Source organism: Hyaena hyaena, unplaced genomic scaffold (assembly GCF_003009895.1).
Source record: "Hyaena hyaena isolate Hyena2069 unplaced genomic scaffold, ASM300989v1 scaffold_843, whole genome shotgun sequence".
In the NCBI taxonomy this organism is placed as follows: Eukaryota; Metazoa; Chordata; class Mammalia; order Carnivora; family Hyaenidae; genus Hyaena; species Hyaena hyaena.
In genome coordinates this window covers 467,176-490,662 of record NW_024081471.1, presented here as the reverse complement: position 1 = coordinate 490,662, position 23,487 = coordinate 467,176, and the positions used below count along the sequence as shown (strand labels likewise).

The 23,487-nt window shown below is 35.8% G+C and overlaps 1 protein-coding gene across 3 annotated transcripts in view; it reads right to left on the bottom strand.

The window, feature by feature from the left end:
• CDH18 (cadherin 18) overlaps positions 1 to 23,487 on the bottom strand; it is a 603,216-nt gene that overhangs the window by 147,927 nt on the left and 431,802 nt on the right. The gene's annotated exons all lie outside the window — the stretch shown is intronic.

Sequence of the window (23,487 nt, the reverse complement as noted above, 5' to 3'; positions counted from 1 at the left end):
AGTGATTATGATATGTTTTACCTCCCTCCCCCCAATAAAAGATAAAGGGTATAAATTCTTATGAAGCAGGCTGCGTGTGTGTGTATCAATCTACCCATTTTTTAAAATCTATTTTACCTTTTTGTTTTGCATTACATATGATCTCTGAGTATGATTCTGAAAGAGGAGTTCAAAGGTATGTTTAACAAGCTTAACATGGTTTTACAGAATATAATTCTCCAAAGTAATTGCCTTGAAGAGTTACAATCATTTTTATGTGCTTTGGCAGAGGAAAAATAGACATTCCCATTAATTTTTAGTCAAAATGTATATTTATTACAGGTGATGGCAGCAAGGGAAAATTTCCTAAAAGTAAAGAGGAATTTTTCTCTTACTAATGTGCCAATGAATTGTGAAAAATTACCCATAAAACCACTATTTGCTGAAATAGACCTGGCTCAATTGAAGATTTTCAATTACCGAGTTAAAAAGCCCTCCTCTGATTTTTATATAGTCTGATTCGCTTAGGGCAATAAACACGACAGAAAAGGATTATAAGCTGCAGATTTTACAACTAGGTCTGGAGCTTAATTAATAAACATTAATCACTCTTTTAATGGTTCAAAAACCAGCTACAAACATTTTTCCAACCAAAAATGCATATTTTTTTATTTGAATGACCTTTTGGTAAAAGTGCTTTACTTTACTTTTTATGTTTTGTCAATGTGCAGTCCACATGATGTACCTTGGAGTATAAAGAAATGTGTTGATAATTTAAATGTTAATTATTTACTTGTAAAAAGTTTAATTAGCAATTTTCATGTACACTGTTTCTCCAGTCTCTAAAATGTGTTATCAATACACATTAAATTCAAGCTATTTTCATATGTAAAGATGAAACAACTTATATAAACTTATGGAATTACCATAGTCACTAAAAAAAGAACAAGAAAAATAAGATGTGAAAATCATGATGATGTGTATTTGCTGAATCTTTACTCCTATTGCCAATTTGTAAGCATGAAGCTTTTTTTTATCTTATTTACATAACTATGGATTTACCTTTCATAAGCAATGTGATTCTTCTCTTTCAGCCAGAAATGACAGAATAAATATCATCTCCTCTCAAGCAAAACTGAGAGAAAAAGATGAAATCAAAACCATCTGTGTGTGTTTTCTTAATGGAGTTTTTGTTCCTCTGGGGAATATTAAAGTAGAGCTTTTGGAAATCTACAAATTGCAGGTAGATTTTTTTTTCCCAGAGAAATAATTTTTATTCCTGTTAAATTGTGCATACTGTAAATGCCAATATTAACCCTGAGCCTTTATTTAATAGAAACTTTGTTTTGTCCTTGACCCCACAACCCTGATCCATATCTCTTGTTCTAATTGCTTTTCTTATTCCATCACGGTCACTACCTTCTAGCAAGGTATGCAATTTTATTTTATTATGTTTTGATTATTTATTTTCTGTCTTCTCTTCACCACCCCTGACAACTAGAATGCAAGCCAGGTAGGTGTTGATGGATAAAGTTCTGTTTTGTTGTCTGGGATGTACCGAACACCTTATGAATGCTTGACATATAACATGTTGTCAGTAACCCCTGTTAAATGAAGTAATAAATAGATGACAAGATGATCTTTAACATGGCATAGAGTGTACTAACCAGAAGCACCATAGGTTTTTGCAAAATTCTTAGAGATTTTATAGCCAAAGTGTGGTGCCTGGAGTGACAGCATCAGACTCAGCTCTCGCTGGAAATGCAAACCCAGACCTGCCAATTCTGAATATGCATTTTTATTTTCCAAAATCCTCTACCTTAGTATAATGTCATTAACAAACAAACAAACAAATAAAAACCTTTGGGGCACCTGGGTGATTCAGTCAGTTAAGCATCCAGCTTTGGCTCAGGTCATGATCTTACAGTTTGTGAGTTTGAGCCCCACGTAGGGCAGTGTGTGTATGGACAGCTCAGAGCCTGGACCCTGCTTCAGATTCTGTGTCTCTTTCTCTCTCTGCCTCTCCCCTGCTCGTGCTCTGTCTCTGTCTCTCTCCCAAAAATAAATTAAAAAACATTACAAAGAATTTTTTTAAAAAAATTCTATTATGTAACTCACGCAGGTCATTTGTTAATTTGTTCCTCTTTTGCCTTGTTTTATAGGAAGAAATTCCTCTCTGTTCCCAGTCCTGTCAATATTATAGTAAGGTGGGACCTACATTTAAGATATTAAGTAACTTAAGTAATTACTTGATATTTTGCATGAACTATGTAAGTTAAAGCAATGTCTTCCCTTCTAACTTGACTGATAAGAGATAATTGACCAAATTTTACACAGTTTCCTGATTTTAGGTCTGAATTTTATTTTGAGCATGTGATTAGTGGCTGTGGCTTTTGGAAAAGAGGACAACTAGAGGAAACCACTCACTTAGGATTTAACTGACTTGACAAAAGAAATGTTCTAATAGGGGAAAATCTACTCAACACTGTAAAAAAATGCCATCCAAGCAACACAAGCTTTTAGCGATTAATCTTTAATGCAGTTTGAAAACCAAATCATAGGCGAATTCTTAGGGATACAGTATACATTTTTCCTAATCCTCCGGCATGTGTCACGGGAAACACATAAACACCATCTTAGTTTCACTCCACCAACAAACTCTAATGAGTAGGTGCTGGAAGACAGATGAAAACAATATGTTCAAGACGAGTTTTTTGTGCTGTGTCGCTAAATCATTCTGAATCATCTGTGTCTGGAAGCCTCGCGCAAGCAAAGCAACAATAAACAGAAAGCAGAGAACTCATTAAAACTGCTGTTCCTTCTTCCCTTGCAGAAGGGTTCAAGGTTCTTCTCTGACATTGTGGGTCATGGCTAGGAAGAAGTTAGGCTAAAATTATCCCATGGGAGGTGGAAAAAGCAAGATGATGAAATGCTGTTTTACTATATATATATATATATATGTATATATGATATATGATATATATATAGTATGTATATATATGATATATATAGTATATATGTGTTATATATACTATATATATAGTATGTATATATGATATACATATAGTATATATATATGATATATATATATATATGGTTCAAAAGTAAATAAATAAATTACATTAACCAAAACCAAAGAAAAACAAAGACAAAAAACAGACAGTAAAGAAAAACAACAAAAAAACATCTTTGTTCAGGTTTGCTGCTCTGGTCTCAGTAGTATCTTTGTTGCTGCTGCATCTCTGAAATAGTAATGCCAAGTTATAGCAAACTAGCTCTCAACTTTTGATCCTGCCAAGGAATTTCAACAGCTTTCAGATTAATAGTATGCATCCCCAAAGAGCAGTCATTCACACACTGGAGATAATTCCAGGCTGGCTTCAGCTAAGACGCAGTCGTCTAAAATGAGAATGTCCAAGTTAACATCAGTTCTTTTACCTAAGTTGTGAACTTGGTTGAATTATGAACCCCTGTGAAAAAATAAGTTACTTAACCTCTTTGAATGTCATTTTCCTGGTATGTAAAATCAGATACTAGCAGGACCCTCTTCATTCTACTGTTGATAAGATAAAATGAGGTGAAGCCTAGGAAATACTTAAAACAATGCTTGCATGTAATAGCTACTCAATAAATGTTATGTACTGACACTATCATTTAAAAATGTAAGCTGTAGGCTATATGAAGATAAACTGTTATTTTATTTTAAAAAATTGCCACAGCCACACAAACCTTCAGCCACCATCACCGTGGTCAGCCAGCTGTGACCACAGTCAAGACCATCCACCACAAAAAAGGTCATAACTCCCTGAAACCTCAGATGATGATTAGCATTTTTTCCAACAACTAAGTATTTTTTTTTAAATAAATGTTTATTAATATTTGAGAGACAGCGTGTGAGTGAGGGGGGAGCAGAGAGAGTGGGACAGAGGATCCAATGCAGGTTCTGAGCTGACAGCACAGAACCCAATGCACGGCTCAAACTCACAAACTGTGAGATTATGACTGGAGCTGAAGTGGGACCCTCAACCGACTGAGCCACTCAGGTGCCCTGCAGTCAAGTATTTTTAAGTATTTTAAAATGCATGTACATTAGTATTTTGTTAGACATAATGTTATAGCACACATAACAGACTGTAGTACTAGATGCACTAGGAAACCAAAACATTCACCAATTTGCTTTATTGTGGTGCCCTGGATCCCAACCCACACTATCTCCAAGGTAAGCCTCTAGTAGAAAGAGAGATGAAATGAAGTAATTGGGTTGAGGATATCTAATGACGCTATAATGAATTGGCTGCAAGGTGTGGGGGAAGTGAAAAATTCAGAATGACTCTTTGTTTTGCTGGGTTTTTTTTTGTTTTGTTATTTTGTTTGTTTGGTTTTGGCCTGAAGAATAAGAAAAACGGACTTGTCATTTACTGAGATGAAGAAGACTGGAATACAAATTAAAATGTGGCCTATATGAAGAAAAATGCATTTCAAAAAACAAAATTACTGAATTTAAATTAAAAATCTAGAAGCAATGAGCTAATCGTATTAGCACTGAAAATTCAAATCAAATAAATGAAGTTAAAAACACTGAAACTTTCTTATAGAGAAGAGTTTTAAAAAGCACAGAATAAGAGAGAAAAGTTGATATGGAGAAATTTTTCAGTATCTTATAAATTAAAATAAAATCATTAAAGTTCATAAAATAAAACACATGCCATGTTCTAAGACAGAAGGGGAACAGCAAAAGATGGATGAGAATCAGGTAAAGGAGAAAAGTTTTTGACTAGAAGATAATGCATTTTCAGGTCAAAAATGCTTAGTTAACAAGTGTTGGTGAGGATGTCGAGAAAGGGGAATACTCATGCACTGGTGATGGGAATGTAAACTAGTGCAGCCACTGTGGAAAACAGTACGGAGGCTCCTCAAAAAACTAAAAATAGAACTACCTGCACTACTGTATTTACCCAAAGAATACAAAAACACTAATTCAAGAGGATACACGCACTCTTACGTTTATAGCAGCATTATCTATAATAGCCAAGATACGGAAGCAGCCCAAGGTCCATGGATAGATTAATGGATAAAGTGGTATATACATACACTTGAATATATGTTCCATTATATTTTATAAATATATGTATAAAATAAAATGGAATCTATAATTTGGATTATACATAATGGAATATTATGTATTCTATAACAAAAATAAAAAATGACAGGAATAAACAAATATATTTATATAGTATAAAACATATACTACATATAAACATAAATAATATAATGGAAAATATATAAAATAGAATATTACTTATCTACAAAAAAAATGAAGTCTTGAATTTCAACATGAATGGAACTAGAGAGTATAATGCTAAGTGAAATTAGTCGATCAGTGAAGGGGGAAAACAGAGAGAGAGGCAAACCAAGAAACAGACTCTTAACTATAGATAACAAGGTGATGGTCACCAGAGGGGAGGTAGGTGGGGGCATGGTTTAAATAGGAGGTGAGATGAAGGAGTATATTTGTTGTGATAAAGGACCAGGTGATGAGTAGAGTTGTTGAATTGCTGTATTGCATATCTGAAATTAATTTAACACTGTATATTAGCCAACTGGAATTAAAATAAAAACATCAAAATTAATAAATCAAAATAAAAAATAAGAAATGTAAAAAGGCTCTTAGTTGAGAGTGAGAACTACAATAAAAAGGAAATGTCATTGAAAAACATTGATGCAAGCTTTTTTGATTTTTTTGTTCTTTTTTTTGGTTTAAATTTCAAAGTTAATTGCAGATTTTGGTATATTTACAACCCTGCCTCCCCAGGAAAAACATGTGTTCTCACAAGATAAAGTTAGAGGAGTTATGGTTCTTACTGCCATTCCTAACTTAAGGGCAAGAAATGCAAAATCTTGAATCCCTTAGGCAATTAGAGAAAGATGCAATTTAAGGATGGCTTTGTAGTGGGTCCCAAAGGCCAGACCCAAAGAGGCAGAGGCAATTTAGAAGCAGCAATCTCCACTCTGCAGTGCGTTTACTCAGGGAGCAGGTCTAGTGAGTTGGTGGGTCAGTGCCTGAAAACCTAGGCCAACTCAGCCAAGCCACAGATTGATCACACACCATTCGCTTTGCTCCTGCATTCTCTTTTACTTATTTTGCACTGATGATCCTATGTCATACAGGAGACGTGGGGAGGGGGAGATCCCACATGTCTGAAAACCCTAATTTCTCTTACCAGTATAAGAAAATGGAGAAAATCAATAAACTATTCCCATTAGATGAAACATAGCTATACAGGCAGAAAAGATGATGTGATGTGCTTTAAAGAAACTTGCTAACAGAACTTTCAATCTATCCATTCAAAAAGTGGCTTGGATTCTAGAACCCAATTGAAACATGTCTCAGCTAAATGCCCTGTATGTTTAATGCCTTAATTATAGAGAGACAGAGTCAGATTAGACTCTCTGGAACGTCTCTTCAGTAACTAAATACTACTAATTACTGTTCACATTTTGTTTGTTTTGTTTTTTCTTTTCAGATACAACTTTTGAACCAAATACCAGTCTCTGCCTAATTAAATCTTCATTTTCTTCTTTTACCCCTTAGCTGTTCTATTGATGTTCACATCATTTGTTTAGGAAATCTCTTTATCTTTGCTGATAAATTATTTTATTAGTAGGTGTTAATTTTTTCATAATTTAATAATTAATTAAAGAACTGAGGGTTTTATTGTTTTGTTTTGTTTTAATGCAAATGAGTGTTTTTATGAAAGCAGGGGACAGGACCTGTGGACAGAGCTAACATGTGAGGAGCAAGTGATTATGCATTTTTAAGTTGGGGTCTTAGAGATAAAGAAAGACTCTAAAAGTATTTTCATATATAAAAGAAGACTTACAAGATCCTAAAGAAAAAAAAAAAACATCTTGGTTTTGAACCAATAACAATTCTGTTTTAATGACTTCAAATATTCTCCTTCTCTCTTAATCTTCACTGCAAATCACATTTTCTACATGGAGGATTTCTTTTTCAATTTAAGTTAGAAAAAATATCTACCTATTTAAAGTTCGTTTAATGTTTATTTAATTTTGAGAGACAGAAACAGAGTGCAAGCAAGGAAGGGGCAGAGAGAGAGGGAGACACAGAATCTGAAGCAGGCTCCAGGCTCTGAGCTGTCAGCACAGAGCCCAACACGGGGCTCTAACTCATGAACTGTGAGATCATGACCTGAAATGAAGTCGGATGCTTAACCAACTGAGCCACTCAGGTGCCCCAGCTAGTTATGTATTCTTGATGCATCTGCATATTTTACTTACTTTTTTTCAGCAAGATAGCATTATGGTGAAAGCTAAATCAAGAATATGCAATGTTTTTACTTTTCACCCTCCAGATATTTCCTTAATCTACGAATTTCCTCAAGAGTTTTCAATTATGGAAAGAAGCAACACCTATGACAAATCTATAAACTACTTGTTCTGACCTACACATTAAAAATATTCACATAATATATACTAGTATCAAAGCGTCTTCTTAGAACTTAGAACTACATAGAAAGGCCTTTGCTTTGCAATGTTTGTTAATGTAAAACAAAAAGAATCTGGCAACTAAGATTATCTAAAAATTAACACTAACAACTATGTAAGCTCTCTTCTACTTCTTCCTTGTAGTATGTGTTTTCTAAATCAATGTGAGCAGAACAAGTAAATGAAGACAATATTTTCCATAAAATGTAGGAATAAGTTGCCAGAGAATATCTCAGGATTAAAAAAATTAAAGTATTTCAATAGAATTTCTTGTCAAAGACATTTTCCCATAGCTAGCTGCATATGTAGTTTAAAAAAAAATCATTAAAAATGTCAAGACATAAGGTAGAAAGACCTGGCCCTCTATGACAGCATTGTAAGTGTTTCAAGGTCAGAATACCCCATCCATAGCAGGTGCACAAAATCTCAAGTTCTTTCAAAGCAAGTGTTGAGGGAAAATAAGAACACTTAAAGCAGATACAGAATTTCACCTAAAAATCTCTCCAAAATGGAAATTCTGATCTCCATCCAAATTAAAAGGCAAAACTTTGCCTGCTTCTGTAATCTATCTGTGATGAGAAGCCCGTGAGCATATTTAAGAACTAAGCTAAAAGCATCAATCTGCATTTCTATTTTTATTTGAGGGGATAAAAGTCTGTATAAGGAGATATAATAAAAACACGAATAGTAGGTGACAAGGATTATTTTATAAAACATAGAAGTTAACTGCAAGAATTTCAGAATCAGACAGAAATAGGGCTATCCCTCTGTCTTGCTCTTTTTATTAACTCTGTGAATTCACTTAACCCCTCAGAACAGCAGTTTCCTCATTTAGAGAATGAAAAAAGGAAAAGAGGTTTTTTTTTTTTTTTCTTTTTCAAGGTTCCTTAATTCATAAAGTTCTTTGTAAGGTAATAAAAATTACCCAGGATTTAAGTAAACAATTCATAAATCACAGCTATCAGTGTTAGGTGTGTTATTAAAATTTTATATAATTTTTCATACAAGAAAAATTACTAGCCTTTTATTTGGTAGTTAGGATTCACCATTAATTTTAATTCACCTTTTTTTTAATATTCACATGTTGGTGAAGGAAATTGATTAAAATATAATTTTCTTTGGAAGTTTTATTTCATTGGTAATTTTCATGGTATTATCGGTGACTGTTACTTATTTAGGACAGACCGAGTGCTATTACAGAAACGGGCAAGAGGTTAACATCACCTCACAGGGAGATGTAGCTCAGAGTGATGGATGAATAAAGTGAGAGAGGGCCTCCTTCAACGAAGTCACCAGTTAGAAGTGCATCTGAGACGAATTTTGATGGAAAAGCAGACATTATCCAGGTAAAGAATATGGCAGAAGAAGTCATGCAATAGTAGTGTCATTTTACAAATAGATCTGAAGGCATGATATTCTGGAGGAAATAATGGAGCAAACAGCTTATTTAATGATGTGACACATGAGTCTCAAAAGGTAAATAAGAAACCGATCATAAAGGATCTACTATGTGCTATAAAGAAGTATAGTTTTTATTCTGAAGGCACTAGAGGGGAGGGACAGGTGAAGACCGGAGTTGGTGAAACAAAACTGAAATGACTGGGTTCTGAATTTTTTAAATACTAGTCTGGAGAAAGACTGGAATATATATTGAAACTTCTGAGACAGCAGGTAATACAACCTTTCAGAGGGACCATGGAAACATGGTGGTATATTAGCTAAGGAGGTCACAGGAGTAGCCAAGAAGGGGGAAATTACAGCCATAGCTAAGACTGGAAAGATATATTTTATTTAAGTTTGGATAAAAGAATGCATTTCCTTACAAGGACAGTGCTAGATAATGAAATGGCTTCATACCTTTGGACACTGGGTCTTTGAATGCTAGATTTGCATTGTAACTGGAAACCAAACTAGTTTTACTTCTTCCATTCCTTTATATCTGCTTCATGGACTAATCCTTTTTTGTGCTCTCAGTTAAAACGTCAGACAACCCCATAGCTCTTCAGGTAGTCCATACAGTATATATTTTAAATAGTTCCTTGCTTGGGCATAAAAATTCCAGACCAGTCTTAATTATATAACAATAATCTTGTCCAAAATAGCATACCCCGAGGCTGGATCTACTCAAGGCCTGGAAGCCTCCACTTGGACATGAACTAGTTGATTTCTTCTTGCTTAATAATTTGTTTTCTCTACTCCTGAGTTAACTGTTACCTTAAGCTGTTCCAGATTCTGACCCCCAAAAAGGGGGAGGATTGCTAAATGCAACACAAGCATACATGGAAGAGTTAGCTGTCATCTTGGGTTGGTGCTCTCTCATCATTTATGTGTCCTTGCTGGATCTTTCTTGGGCATCGTTTGTGTGGACCTGTAAGAGCAGTGATCTTGACATTGATAATGTCCAAAGCTTCTCTAGCACCTCACTTAGCATTTTCCTCTCATCCTTTAGGTCAAGGGAGCCTAGCACTTTTCTCCTGGAGGATTATTTTAAACGTTTAGGCAGTACTCTTGAGCAAGATTCCCAATGTTGTGTATGCATCTTGCTATAAGTAAAGGTTCCGTCTTTCGTCTCTGACATCTTAGCCTATGCTTGTATAGCTTCTTCTACTAGTTTCCTGGGCCCTCAAGATCCATTGAGCCCATGACACACTCTTGCTATGATGATTGCCTTGGACCCTCCTTTATTTGGCTTAAGGTGAAGAGAAACATTCCATGCCTTTGTCTGAGATGGAATGGAAGAGGTGGTTGATGACCAGTATGCCACCTATTTCCTCTATTAAGTTCCTCTCTTTCACATTTTCAACCATAACCTCTCTTAAGGGATGCAGCTGTGTGGCTTGTTGATGCTCCACAAGTGACACTTGTGTCAGTCCTTCTGGAAGTAACGTATAGATGTCTCCTACTTCTAATTAGAGTGTGATACAACAGGGCACTATTGCTTTTCCCTCAGCCTTTATATAGTCACCTCTATGAAAACTATGAGAAATAAGATGAGGCTCACTTACAATCTATTACAGAGGCCTTTAAAGAATAGAATGTCTGTATTTTTATCCTGGTTTGATTCCTGTGAATTTTGCGTTTTTCTGTTCCTTTGGTTTTGGGTTTTTTCTGTGGGAATGTATTAAAGTGAGGAGGAAAAGAAGTGACAAAATATCATACTATTCTGTTCCTTCTATTGCATAATATAGCTATAATAATTCCTACATCATATGTTCTTGACAGTACTTTTCAATATGTAAATTATATGTGCATATGTAAGATTCATTATATGTATACATGGATATATAAATGTATGTGAATGTATATGTTTATATATGTAGGTTTCAACATATAATAATACAACAAAATACTTATATAAACATATGTATATATATGTATATAGTGCTGGGAGCCACACTGGCCTCGTTGGATGACAGTCACAGTGAGGAAATGGCTGTGTTTGCACAGCTCCTGCCATGGGAAATGAAAAGTGGTATCTCCTTCTGCTACTACTGGCTCATGTTGGAAGTGAGCCTGCTGGTATTGACCAGGCCTCACAATATTCCAGATCAGACCGATATTCCCCACACAGATTGCTCATGAGGAAAAGCATATCCCTGCCTTTTCAAAAGAGACTCCAGATGAAAGCACTATGGATGATTGTCAAAAGGCTCTTCCTATGGACCTTGCAGATCCAAGATTTACATAATAAAGGGGGCTAAGAACACAAGAGTTACAATGGAATCTGGTCCTGAGACAAAGAGCCTAATTTAGAGCTAAGGACAGATATCCACCCCCACCCAACTGTTTCTGCTTGGAGCACCAGCCCCCCAAGGCATTTATGATCAGTATTTGGAGTGACTTATTCTGGCCTTGAATATGCTGATTGCTCCCTGTGAAGGAACCTACTGAGGAACTTCTTTTGTGATTATGGGAGCAAACATTGTGTTTCCTGAAAGACCTGTTTTTCTTGATATTCACCTTAAACAAACAAGCTATTTGACCCCTGCCCACAAAGAACTAACTTCACCCTTTTTATGCTAAAAACATTGTCTTGTGTGCTAAAGATACCTTCCTTCCCCATAGGATAAGCATCTAAATCCCCTACCTCAATCACTATTGATAAAGGTTAAGCAGGAGTCTTCTACAAATCTCTGTTCTGGGGAAATTCTTACATATCAAAGAAGTTTGTCATCAGAAATCATTGTCTAAGGCAAATGCCACTTCTGTGCTGTCTCCCAAACACTTAATTATAAAAAAAGTTGAGCCCCAGTCAGAGTGGAGATGCCTGCCTGGTGACCAGAAAGATTCTAGGGGCTCTCTCACTGTCTCTTGCCGCCACCATCCATCCTTCAGGGACCCCTGGACCAGCTGGAGCCCGCCTCTGAAATATATACCAGACTGTGTATATGTATATATGTATAGGCACATACATCTGTACACACACACTCCATGAAAATGACAAGAGATATATTTTGTTTGCTCAAGAAAAATTCCATTAAGTTTTCTAAAATCGACTACTGCATTTGATAATTAAATTCATTTCATAGCATAAATATTAAAATTTATGTATAAGGAATATAGTATCATTTTATAAGAGTAGTTTTTCTAAACTATATATTTTCTTAAAATTGGTTGTAAAGAATACTTGTAGGATACATTATTTTGCCCATTCCTATATTCACTAATGTTTAAATACTATTCCTATATTTATGTAATTTTTTTTCTAATATACCTATTAAACTAGCCCTCTGTATATTATCTAAATACAGGCAATGACAGTTGGATACCTGATACTAATTAAGTACCAGATTAGATAACTCCTTTCAACCGTCCCCCCCCTCCCCAACTCCATATTTAGTATAAACCTTCCAAAAGGCAGGAAGAAGTGACAACAAACTCCAGAGCGATGCTGTGTGATTGAGAGAATCAGTTATCCCTTTGTCACTGGAAGCAAAATCAATTCATGTGTTCTGTCATCCTTAGAAAGTACTCTCTAACATGCTGTCAGCAATAAATTTTACAGGATTTCCCCAAAGTCAATTGCTCCTTCTATTTGGGATTAAGATGAAAGCAAATTGATTCTTCCCATACATAGAGGAAGCATGAGAGAAGAGATACTTTTAGTCTACTTACTTTTTTTTATTTTTAACTGACAGATTTCTCCTGGCTCACTCATATAAGGTCCTTAATAATTGAAATTCTGGCTGTGAAGTATACTTGAGCATAACCAACGTGAATGCAATTTCCCTTAGAGTTACCTTCCATGCAAGTAGGCAGAAAATTTATTTCTGAGTAACTTTTTTTCTGAGCACATTTTAAAAAAGGCAAATCTTTCTTACATTTTAATGGGAATTACGGTCAGAATATCATATCATCTTCAGTTTTATTTTACTTCCCAAACCTAGTGATAATCACATTTTTGTCTTTTTCTCTAACTGAACAAATTCAAATTCAGCATCTCAAGTCTTTTAATAAACTTTGTCCTAAAAGATAAACTCTTTATAGAGAAAATATTTTAAAATCAAACTAAGACCATTTTCTTTCAACCAATCATTGGGGGATTTTGCTACCATTTAAACAAGTTCTATTTAAGCTGACTATAAGAAAAGTGTAGATATATGAACATAACATATTTTCTTTTTCCTTTTGAGTAGCTACATTTGTAGACCAGTTTAAGAGACTATTATAACTGAATTTAATTTTGCTAAAAACATAGAAATATATAAACTGTCAGGTGAGAGTGACCAAAGGTTACCACAAAAGAAAAGAAATAAGCAAAGATAGACACTGATGGAATATTATAGAAAACACTAAATGCCTGCTGACAAATTTATACATTTATGCTACCCAGTCCTTTGAGATTTATATAGAGAATAACAAATGGGATTAACTTTTGTTAAGTATTAATGGGTATCTAGTGCTAGGTTAGGATCCTAGGAAAACACTAATGTCTAAATTAAAGACAAAAGTTGGAGTGATATTAGTAACATGGACGAATAAGGCATCTCTTGCAATATTCCCCCTCAATACTAATGGTTGGGCTTCCATCCATGGACAAAAGTGTCTCTGAAGGGGCTGTGGGATTTAGCACCATACACCAAGGGGTCTGGGAGGAGTCATGTCCACCCATACATTGGGTAATTGGCCTGCAGACGTAGTCACCACTGTAAACCTTGCAGTAGCCCATGAGTGGGCTTTAGCCCCTGTTAGCCACTGTCTGGAAGTCCCTGGAGAATATTGTCATAGATAGTTACCCACAGATGAGAGAGTCTTTGTGGAAGTCCTGGTTTCCAGCAAAGAAGCCCAATACCATTGGACGGGGAAAAACCCCAAACAAAAAAGAACAAAACAATCAGTTTGGACACATTGGAGAGGGTAAGAACAATTGGACTTTTCCCAAGCCACCCTTCCTCCAAGGCAGTACAACTTGGATCCAAATGACATTTTCTAGGGCTGTGATTTTCCCATGAGGGAAAGTGAGAGTGAACAAGTGAGTGCCTGGCTTCTTTGCAGGTGGTAAGAGGGTAGGAAAAGTCTGCAAGAGCCACAAATGAGACTCTAGGAGAGCCTTACAGGCAGGCAGATCTTACTAAATGCATCACAGACTTCATCAAGAAGTAGGCTTAGGAGCTGCTGGTTCCCTCAGATAACACACTGGCACCTCTATCACTACACATGTCTCACTCTAATACTTCTCAACACTGTGTCCAGATCTAGGACTGCTCACAAAGGAGGGGAGAGTGAGTTTTGGCAGATAGCTAGTGAGAACATGCATAAAACTGCCTTAAGCGGTGGGCCACAATGAAACCACAAACTTGAATTTTAGCTTACTCTCCCAAAAGCAAAGGGAGACTATTAGCAATTGGTCTGTTATATTGCAGGATCAAGAGAAGATGTACAAATTCAAGAAATCTACTGCAAGAGGGACCCAAATCCATGAAGCAGCCATATCCACAGAAGGGCCAAGAAAGTCTCAGAATCTCTAGTATGGCTAATTCTCTCCTAAGGTCAGTCAGTAAAGACTGGAGGAGGTAATTATACTGCCAATGCAAAGATAGCATCCAAGACTTCAAGCAATATGGAAAATCAAAGAACCTTCATACTATCAAAGGATCACAATAGCCTTCCAGTACCTGGATCCAAAGACATGGAATCTGCAATTTATCCAAAAAAATAACTCATTATAATTATTTTAAACCAGTTAAATTAGCTAGAAGAAATTATGGAAAAACTATATAATGAATTAAGGAAAGCAATACATGAACAAAACAAAAATTTAACAATTCTTCCACAATGTGAAGTGGAAGAATACAATAAATGAAATTAAAATCATGGGGCACCTGTGGTTCAATTGTTTAAGCATTGACTCTTGATTTGGCTCAGGCCATGATTTCACCATTGGTGAGTTTGAGCCCAGCATCAGCCTCTGTGCTGACAGCATAGAACCTGCTTGGGATTTTCTGTCTCCCTCTCTCTCTGTCCCTCCCTTGCCAGTGCTCTCTCTCTCTCTCAAAAACAAATAAGCTTTAAAAAAAAGAAATGAAAATCAACAGCAAAATGTACCCAGAATAAAAAAAAAATCTATGAATTAGTCAGAAATTTTGAAATTATCCAGTCATAGAAGAACAAAGAAAAAAGAATGAAGTGTAAAAAACCCCTGTGTGATGTATGGGATAACACCAAAAGAAACAATCATCAAATTACTAGCGTAGAAAATGAGAGGGAGCAGAACACAAAAACTTATTTAAGTTGGCTGAGAACTTCTCCAATCCACAGAGTCATTTGGATATTCAAGTTCATAATGGTCAGAGGTCATGAGACAATGTAAATTAAAGAGATTTCCTCTAGGACAGATTATAATGAAACTGTTAAAAATTAAAGACAGAGCATCTTTCTTAGGCTATCAAAAGATTTCTCCACAGATCCTTACAATCCAGGAAAGAGTGAGAAGAAATATTCAATGTGCAGAAAGAAAAAACTGCTAACCAAAACTATTCTATCTGGAAAAACTATGACTCAGAAATGAAGGGAAAATAAAGACTTAACCAGAAAGAGAGAGAGAGAGAGAGAGAGAGAGAGAGAGACAGAGAGAGAGAGAAGACTGAGGAATTTCATCATCACCAGACATGCCTTACAAGAAATGATGAGAGAAGTACTTCAAGCTGAAATAAAAGGACACAAATTACTGACATGAAAGGTAAATATACAGTCAAATTCAGAGCACTCACATTCTGTAAGATGGTGATGTGCTAAAGACTTCACTCTAGTGTAAAGGTTAAAGCTAGACATCTTAAAAATAACTATAGCTACAACAATTTGTGGCACAAATGAATTCACACAGAGACAGGCAAATTGTGACATCCAAACATAAAAGAGGGAGCAAAATACATTGATTTTGCTTGAGATCAAAGTTGTTGTTATAAGCCTTATATCTATAGATATTTTATGTAAGCCTTGTGGTATCTGTATAGAAAATACCCGCTGTAGTTACACATGAGTTAAAGAAAAGGGAGTCAGCGCATACCACCAGAAAATCATTATTTCACAAAGGCACAAGGGGGGAAATGAAAAAGGTTAACTACAAAATATCCCCCAAATAATAACATGGTATTAATAAGTTCTTACTATTAATAGTAACGTTTAATGTAAAAGAATTAAATTCTCCAGTTAAAGGCAAAGAGGGGCTAAGTGGGGGTTGGGATGGAGACTCAGCTATATGCTGCCTACAAGAGACTCACTCCAGCTTTAAGGACATACATAGGCTCAAAGTGAAAAGATCAAAATAGATTATTTCATGCAAATGGAAACCAAAGGAGAGCAGGGGTAGCTATACTTGTATCAGAAAACATAGACTTTAAGCCAAAAATGGTAAGAAGAAACAAAGAAAGCCATTATATAATTATAAAGGTATCAATTCATCAAGAGTATGTAACAATTTTAAATATGTACCCAGCATTTGAGAACCTAAATATACTAGAAAACGCTAACAGATTAAAGGGAAAAACAGACAATATGATCATAGTAGCAGACTTCTATACCCCACTTTCAACAACAGATAAATCATCCAGACAGGAAATCAATAAGGAAATATTGGACTTGAACTATACTGTAGATCAAATGGATCTAACAGACATATAAAAGCATCCTATCCAACAGCAGCAGAATACATATTATTCTGAAGCACACCATAGAACATTCTCTAGGATAAATCATATGATAGGTCACAAAACAAGTCTTTGCATATTTGAGAGGATTAAAATCATACAAAGTATCTTTCCCTGCCATGATGGTGTAAAATTAGCAATCAATAACAACAGGGAAACAGGAAAATTCACAAATATGTAGAAAGTAAATAATACATCTCTGAACAACTGATGGGTCAAATAAGAAATAAAAAGAGAAAGTAAAAGCTATATATTTTGAAGCAAACAAAACTGAACATACCAAAATTTATGGGATGCATTATAAATATTTCTAAAAGGGAAGTTTATAGGGATAAGCATCCTCATTAATAAAATACATCACCAACTAACAACCTATACCTGTATCTCACAGGACTAGGAGCTGAAGAACAAACTAAACCCAAAGTTAGCTCTAAGGAGATAATAAATTTCATCACAGAAAGTAATGAAATTGAGACTAGAAAACAATAGAAGAGATCAGTTAAGTCAAGAGTTGTTTATTTGAAAAATAAATGACATTGATGAAACTTTAGCTAGCCAGGCTGAGGAAAGAAGAAAGAAGACTCAAACAAACAAAATAAAAAATAAGTGAAGACATTAAAGTTGGTACCATGGGGGGTTGGGGGAGCGGGGATAATATTATCAGAGATTACAGTGAAGAAATTCACAGCAACAAACTGGATAACCTGGAAGGAATAGGTAAATGGCTGGGAACATACACGTTTCTGAGATTGAATAATGAAGAAAAAGAAAATCTAAATAGACTAATACAAGTAAGGAAATTGAATCAGTACGCAAAAACCTCCAAACAAGGGAAAGTCCAGGTCCAGACTGTTTCTCTGGTAAATTCTACCAAATATTTAAAGAAGAATTAATCTCAATCATTCTCAAACTCTTCCAAAAAGTTGGAGAGAGCCCTCCCAAACTCATGTTACAATCAAGACCAGCATCTCTGATATACAAGGGCCCTACAGGAAAGCAAAACAATAGGTTGATATCCCTGATGAATGTAGATGCAAAAAAGTTTAAGAAAATATTAGCAAACCAAATCTCACAGCACATTAAAAGGATCATACACTCTGACCAAGTGGGATTTATTCATGTGATACAAGAATGGTTCAATATACACAAATCAATAAATGTGAAATATCACATTAATAGACTTTAAAATGGTATAGTAATCTTGGTAGATGCAGAAAAAGCAATTCCTAAAATACAACATCATTTCCTTGTTAAAAACTCTTAACACATTGGGTAGAGGAGAAACTTACCTCAACATAATAAAAGGCATATATGATAGTCCCACAACACATACTCAGTGGTTTAAGAGAAAATGCTTTTCCTCTCAGAACAAAAACAAGATGAGATTACCCACAAATGCATCCAGCTTCACTAGGAAGAAGTAAACGTGTTTATGGGTGATATGATCGAATGTGTGGAAATCCTCAAGACTACACTAAAAGACTATTAAAACTAACCAATAAATTCCATAAAGTTGCAGGTTAAAAAACCAACATCCAGGAATGTAGTCGCATTTCTATACACTAAAAACAAAAGGACATGAAAAAAACGATCTCGTTCACAATAGCATCAAAAACAATAAAGTACTTAGAAATTTAACCAAGGAGGTGAAAGACCTGTAAACTGAGAAACAGTGATAACTGAAATTGAAGAGGACATAAACAAATGGAAATATATTGTGTTTCTGTGTTTATGCACTGGAAGAATTAATATCATTTAAATGTCAACAGTTCTATGTCTGTTTCATAGAAATAGGAAAAACAATCCTAAAATTTATACAGAACCACAAAAATCCTAATAGCCAAAGTAATGTTGAGAAAGAACAAAGTTGGAGACATCACACTGCCTTATAAAACTGTACTGCAAGGCTATTGAAATCAAAACTGTATTGTACTGACATAAAAATAAACACATAGACCAATGGATCAGAATACATATTCCAGAAATAAACCTTTGCATGAAAGGTCAATTAATATTTGAGCAGGGAGCAAAAAGTGCTGACTGAGAAAAGGATACTGTATAATCATATGCAGAATAACAAAATAGTACTATCTTATATCATTCATAAAAATTAATCTGAAATGGATTATGGGGAGCCTGGGCGGCTCAGTCGGTTAAATGTCTGACTTCAGCTCAGGTCATGATCTCACGGTTCATGGGTTCGAGCCCCGCGTCGGGCTCTATGCTGACAGCTAGCTCAGAGCCTGGAGCCTGCTTCAGATTCTGTATCTCCCCCTCTCTCTGACCTTCCCCTGCTGTCTCTCTCTCTCTCTCTCTCAGAAATAAATAAAACATTAAAAATTAAAAAAAATAATCTGAAATGGGTTAAATTTAAATATAAGAGGTGAAACCATAAAATTCCTAGAAGAAATTGTTTTTTTGATATGTCAAAAACAAGCACAAGCAACAAAACCAAAAAATTGTAAGTGGGATTACATAAAAATAAAAATTTTCACATAGTAAAATAGTCAACAAAATGAAAATGCAACCTACAGAATAAGAAAACTTGGTTACTTATCATATATCTGAAAAGGGGTTATTATTCAAAGTATTAACAAACTTATACAATTCAATAGCTATAGCTAAAAAAACCCCTCAAGAACAAAAGCAATTATAATAAAAACATGTCTAGAGAAACTGAATAGACAATGTTTACCCCAAAGACAACATAACAATGGTCATCAGGTACTTGAAAAGATGTTCCACATCATTATTCATCAAAAACGCAATGGGTCTCCTGGTTGTCTTTAGTTGGTCTCACAACTGACTCTTCATTCAGCTCATGTCATGATCTCACAGTTGTGAGATGGAGTCTGGCATGGGGCTCTGCACTGGACATGGGGTCTGCTTAAGATTCTCTCTCTATGGGGACCTGGTGGCTTCGTAGGTTAAGTGCCTGACTTTGGCTCAGGTCATAATCATGGGTTTGTGAGTTTAAGTCAGTATTGGGCTCTGTGCTGATAGCTTACAGCTTGGATATAGCTTCAGATTCTGTGTCTCCTTCTCTCTCTCTGCCCCTCCTCCACTTGCTCTTTCCTCTCTCTCTCTCTCTCTCTCTCTCTTTCTATCCCTCTTCACCCCTCCTTCCTTGCTCATGCAAGTGCTTTCTCTCTAATGAATTAGATACATACATGCATACATACAAATCAAAACACAATAACATACACTTCACATCTATTAGACTGGCTATCACTAAAAAGACAAGAGATGCCAAGTACTGGTGTGGATGTGGAGAAAAGGAAATCTTTATGTACTGTTGAGAGAATGGAGAGTCACTGTTGGAAGTATGGAAATGTCTCCAAAAATTAAAAAAAGAACTACCATATAATCCAGTAATTTTCCTTCTGGGCATATATCCAAAATAAATGACATTGGGATCTCAGTGATATCTGCTCTTCCATGTTCACTGCAGGATTTTTGACAACAGCAAAGATATGGAAACAACCTAAGTGTCCATTTACAGGTGAACATTTAAGGAAGATGTGGTTTATATGCACAATGGAGTGTTATTCAGTCATGAGAAACAAGAAAGTCCTAACATTTGTAACAACATGTATGAATCTTGAGGACATTATCCTAAGTGAAATAACTCAGATAAAGACAAATACTATATGATATCAGTTATATCCCAAAGAGAACCCAAAGAGAACCCACAGAAACAGAGAATAGAATCATGGTTTCCAGAAGATGGGAAGAAGAGAAACGGGAAGATGCTGATCAAAGGGTACCAACTTTAGTTACATGATTAATAAAAATGTGGGCCTTGAGGCACCTGGGTGGCTCAGTCAGTTAAGCATTTGACTTTTGTTCAGGTCATGATCTCACAGCTGGTGACTTTGAGCCTTGCATCAGGCTCTGGGCTGACAGCTCAGAGCCAGAAGCCTGCTTCAGATTCTGTGTCTCCCTCTCTCTCTGCCTCCTGCCCCCACTCATGCTCTGTCTCTCTCAAAACTAAATAAACATTAAAAATAAATATTAAAAAATAAGAATGCAGACCTAATATATAGCATGATAACTATAGTTACTAATACACTGTTACATATTTAAGTGCTGCTAAGAGAGTAGAATTTGCATATTCTCACCACAAAGAGAATTGGTTATGTGAGATAATAAAGGTATTAATTAACCCAACAGTGGTAATTATTTCTTGCTGGGAGCTGCACAGGCCTCGTTGGATGAAAGTCACAGCGAGGAAATGGCCGCGTTTGTACAACTCCTGCCATGAGAAACAAAAACTGGTATCTCTTTCTGCTACTACTGGCTCATGTTGGAAATGAGGCTGCTGGTATTGACCAGGCCTCACAATATTCCAGTTCAGACCGATATTCCCCACACAGATTGCTCATGAGGAAAAACATATTCCTGCCTTTTCAAAAGAGACTCCAGATGAAAGTACTGTGGATGATTGTCAAAAGGCTCTTCCTATGGACCTTGCAGATCCAAGACTTACATAATAAAGGGGGCTAAGAACACAAGAGTTACAACTGAGTCTGGCCCTGAGACAAAGAGCCTAATTTAGAGTTAAGGACAGATATCCACCCCCACCCAATTGTTTCTGCTTGGAGCACCAGCCCCCCAAGGCATTTGTGATCAGTATTTGGAGTGACTTATTCTGGCTTTGAATATGCTGATTGCTCCCTGTGAAGGAACCTACTGAGGAACTTCTTCTTTTGTGATTATGGGAGCAAAGGTGTTTCCTGAAAGACCTGTTTCTCTTAATACTTCCCCTTAAACAAACAAGCTGTTGACCCCTGCTCAGGAAGAACTAACTTCACCCTTTTTAGGCTAAAAACATTGTCTTGTGTGCTAAAGATACCTTCCTTCCCCATAGGATAAGCATCTAAATCCCCTACCTCAATCACTATTGATAAAGGTTAAGCAGGAGTCTTCTACAAATCTATGTTCTGGGAAATTCTTACATATCAAAGAGGTTTGTCATCAGAAACCATTGTCTATGGCAAATGCCACTTCTGTGCTATCCCCCAAAACACTTAATTATAAAATAAAGTTGAGCCCCAGTCAGAGCAGAGATGCCTGCCTGGTGATCAGAAAGAATTTCTCGTGGCCTCTCTCATCCCTCCCTCACTGACACCGTCCATCCTTCAGGGACCCCTGGACCCCGGCTGGAGCCGGCCTCTGACAATTTCTCAATTTATACATGTATGAAATCCTCACATTGTGTATCTTAAACTTTACACAATATTATATATCCATGGTATCTCAATAAAGCAATGAGAAAAGATAGATGCCAATATCATCTGTGTGTGTGTGTGTGTGTGTGCGCGCGCGTGCGTGCACGCATTATTGACTGTGTTAGCAGAGAATAAGTATTTATTCAAACAACTACCTAAGATCAAGCAGGGTTAAAACGGTTCTGATACTATACTACAAACAGTATGGTATGAAGATGAACAGGCAGGCCAGCTAAATATATTTTGAGGTTTGGAGAAATTGCCATTGGTCTTGGGACTTGAAGAATCTGTAATGTATTAAAAGTCAAGGTTAGGACAACAGTCACCACATTTTGGGGAAAAATATGTATAAAGTATTTTTATACATATAAAGCTAGGTGACAATTTAGTTAATTAAATTTGTACTTTCTTTTTTTTTTTTTTTAAATGTTTTATTTATTTCTAGGAGAGAGAGAGAGAGACAGCATGAGCAGTGGGAGGGTCAGAGAGAGAGGGAGTCACAGACTCTGAAACAGGCTCCAGGCTCTGAGCTGGCAGTCAGCACAGAGCCTGATGTGGGGCTCGAACCCACGAACCGCGAGATCATGACCCAAGCGAAAGTGGGACGCTTAACCGACTAAGCCACCCAGGCGCCCCTTAAATTTGTACTTTCATGGAGCACCTAGTTGGCTTAGTTGGTTAAGTGCAGACTTCAGCTTAGGTCATGACCTCACAGTTCGTAGGTTTGATTCCTGTATTGGGCTCTGTGAAAACAGCTCAGAGCCTGGAGCCTGCTTTGGATTCTATGTCTCCCTCTCTCTCTGCCCCTCCCCTGCTCGTAGTCTGTTTCTCCCTGTCTCTCAAAAATAAATAAATGTTAAAAGAAAATCTGCACTTTTTTGTGCCATCGATATATCATTTGCTGCCTAACTAGATGAAAATCTCTATGTATATCTATGAGATTTTTACTTGGGAAAATATATCTTGAACAAGAAAAAAAAAGATAACTTGTGATTGTAAATAGTCATTTAAAATCACAATTTTAAAAATAAATTAATCTATATGTAAATGATGAATCACTATATTCTACTCCTTAAACCAATAGCACACTGTATGTTAACTAACTAGAATTTAACTTAAAATTTGAAAAAAAAAATCTGTATTATGGGGAGAAAAAAAAAAAAAAGAATGTTCCAGTATTCCAGTAACATTAACTCTCCAAATAAGATTTTGAAAAATGAAACCTATAATCAAGACATGGTATTGCTAATGTTTTTATATATATAAAAGTCTTATAAGGTACTCAGATATTCTTAGAAAATAATACTGTTTTAAGACATTATTTTAAGTAGTGTGGAAATATATAAAAGCACTATTTGTCACTTAGTTTTAATACATATGTTTGGCTACTTGATGCTAATTGTAATCCATGTTCTCTAAAGAAATTTAGTTTTCCGTTTCTTCTAAATATTATAAAGTTGCAAGCAATGGATCTGAACGAGTTTTAATGAATCAGCTTTAAATGCATTTCAAACTGAGAAACAAAGTATCATTCATCTCAATAAAACATCATCTCTGTGATCAAGAGAATTATGCTTTGAAACCACCTGGAAGTCATTAACAATTCTCACTCTGGGAAGTTGCTG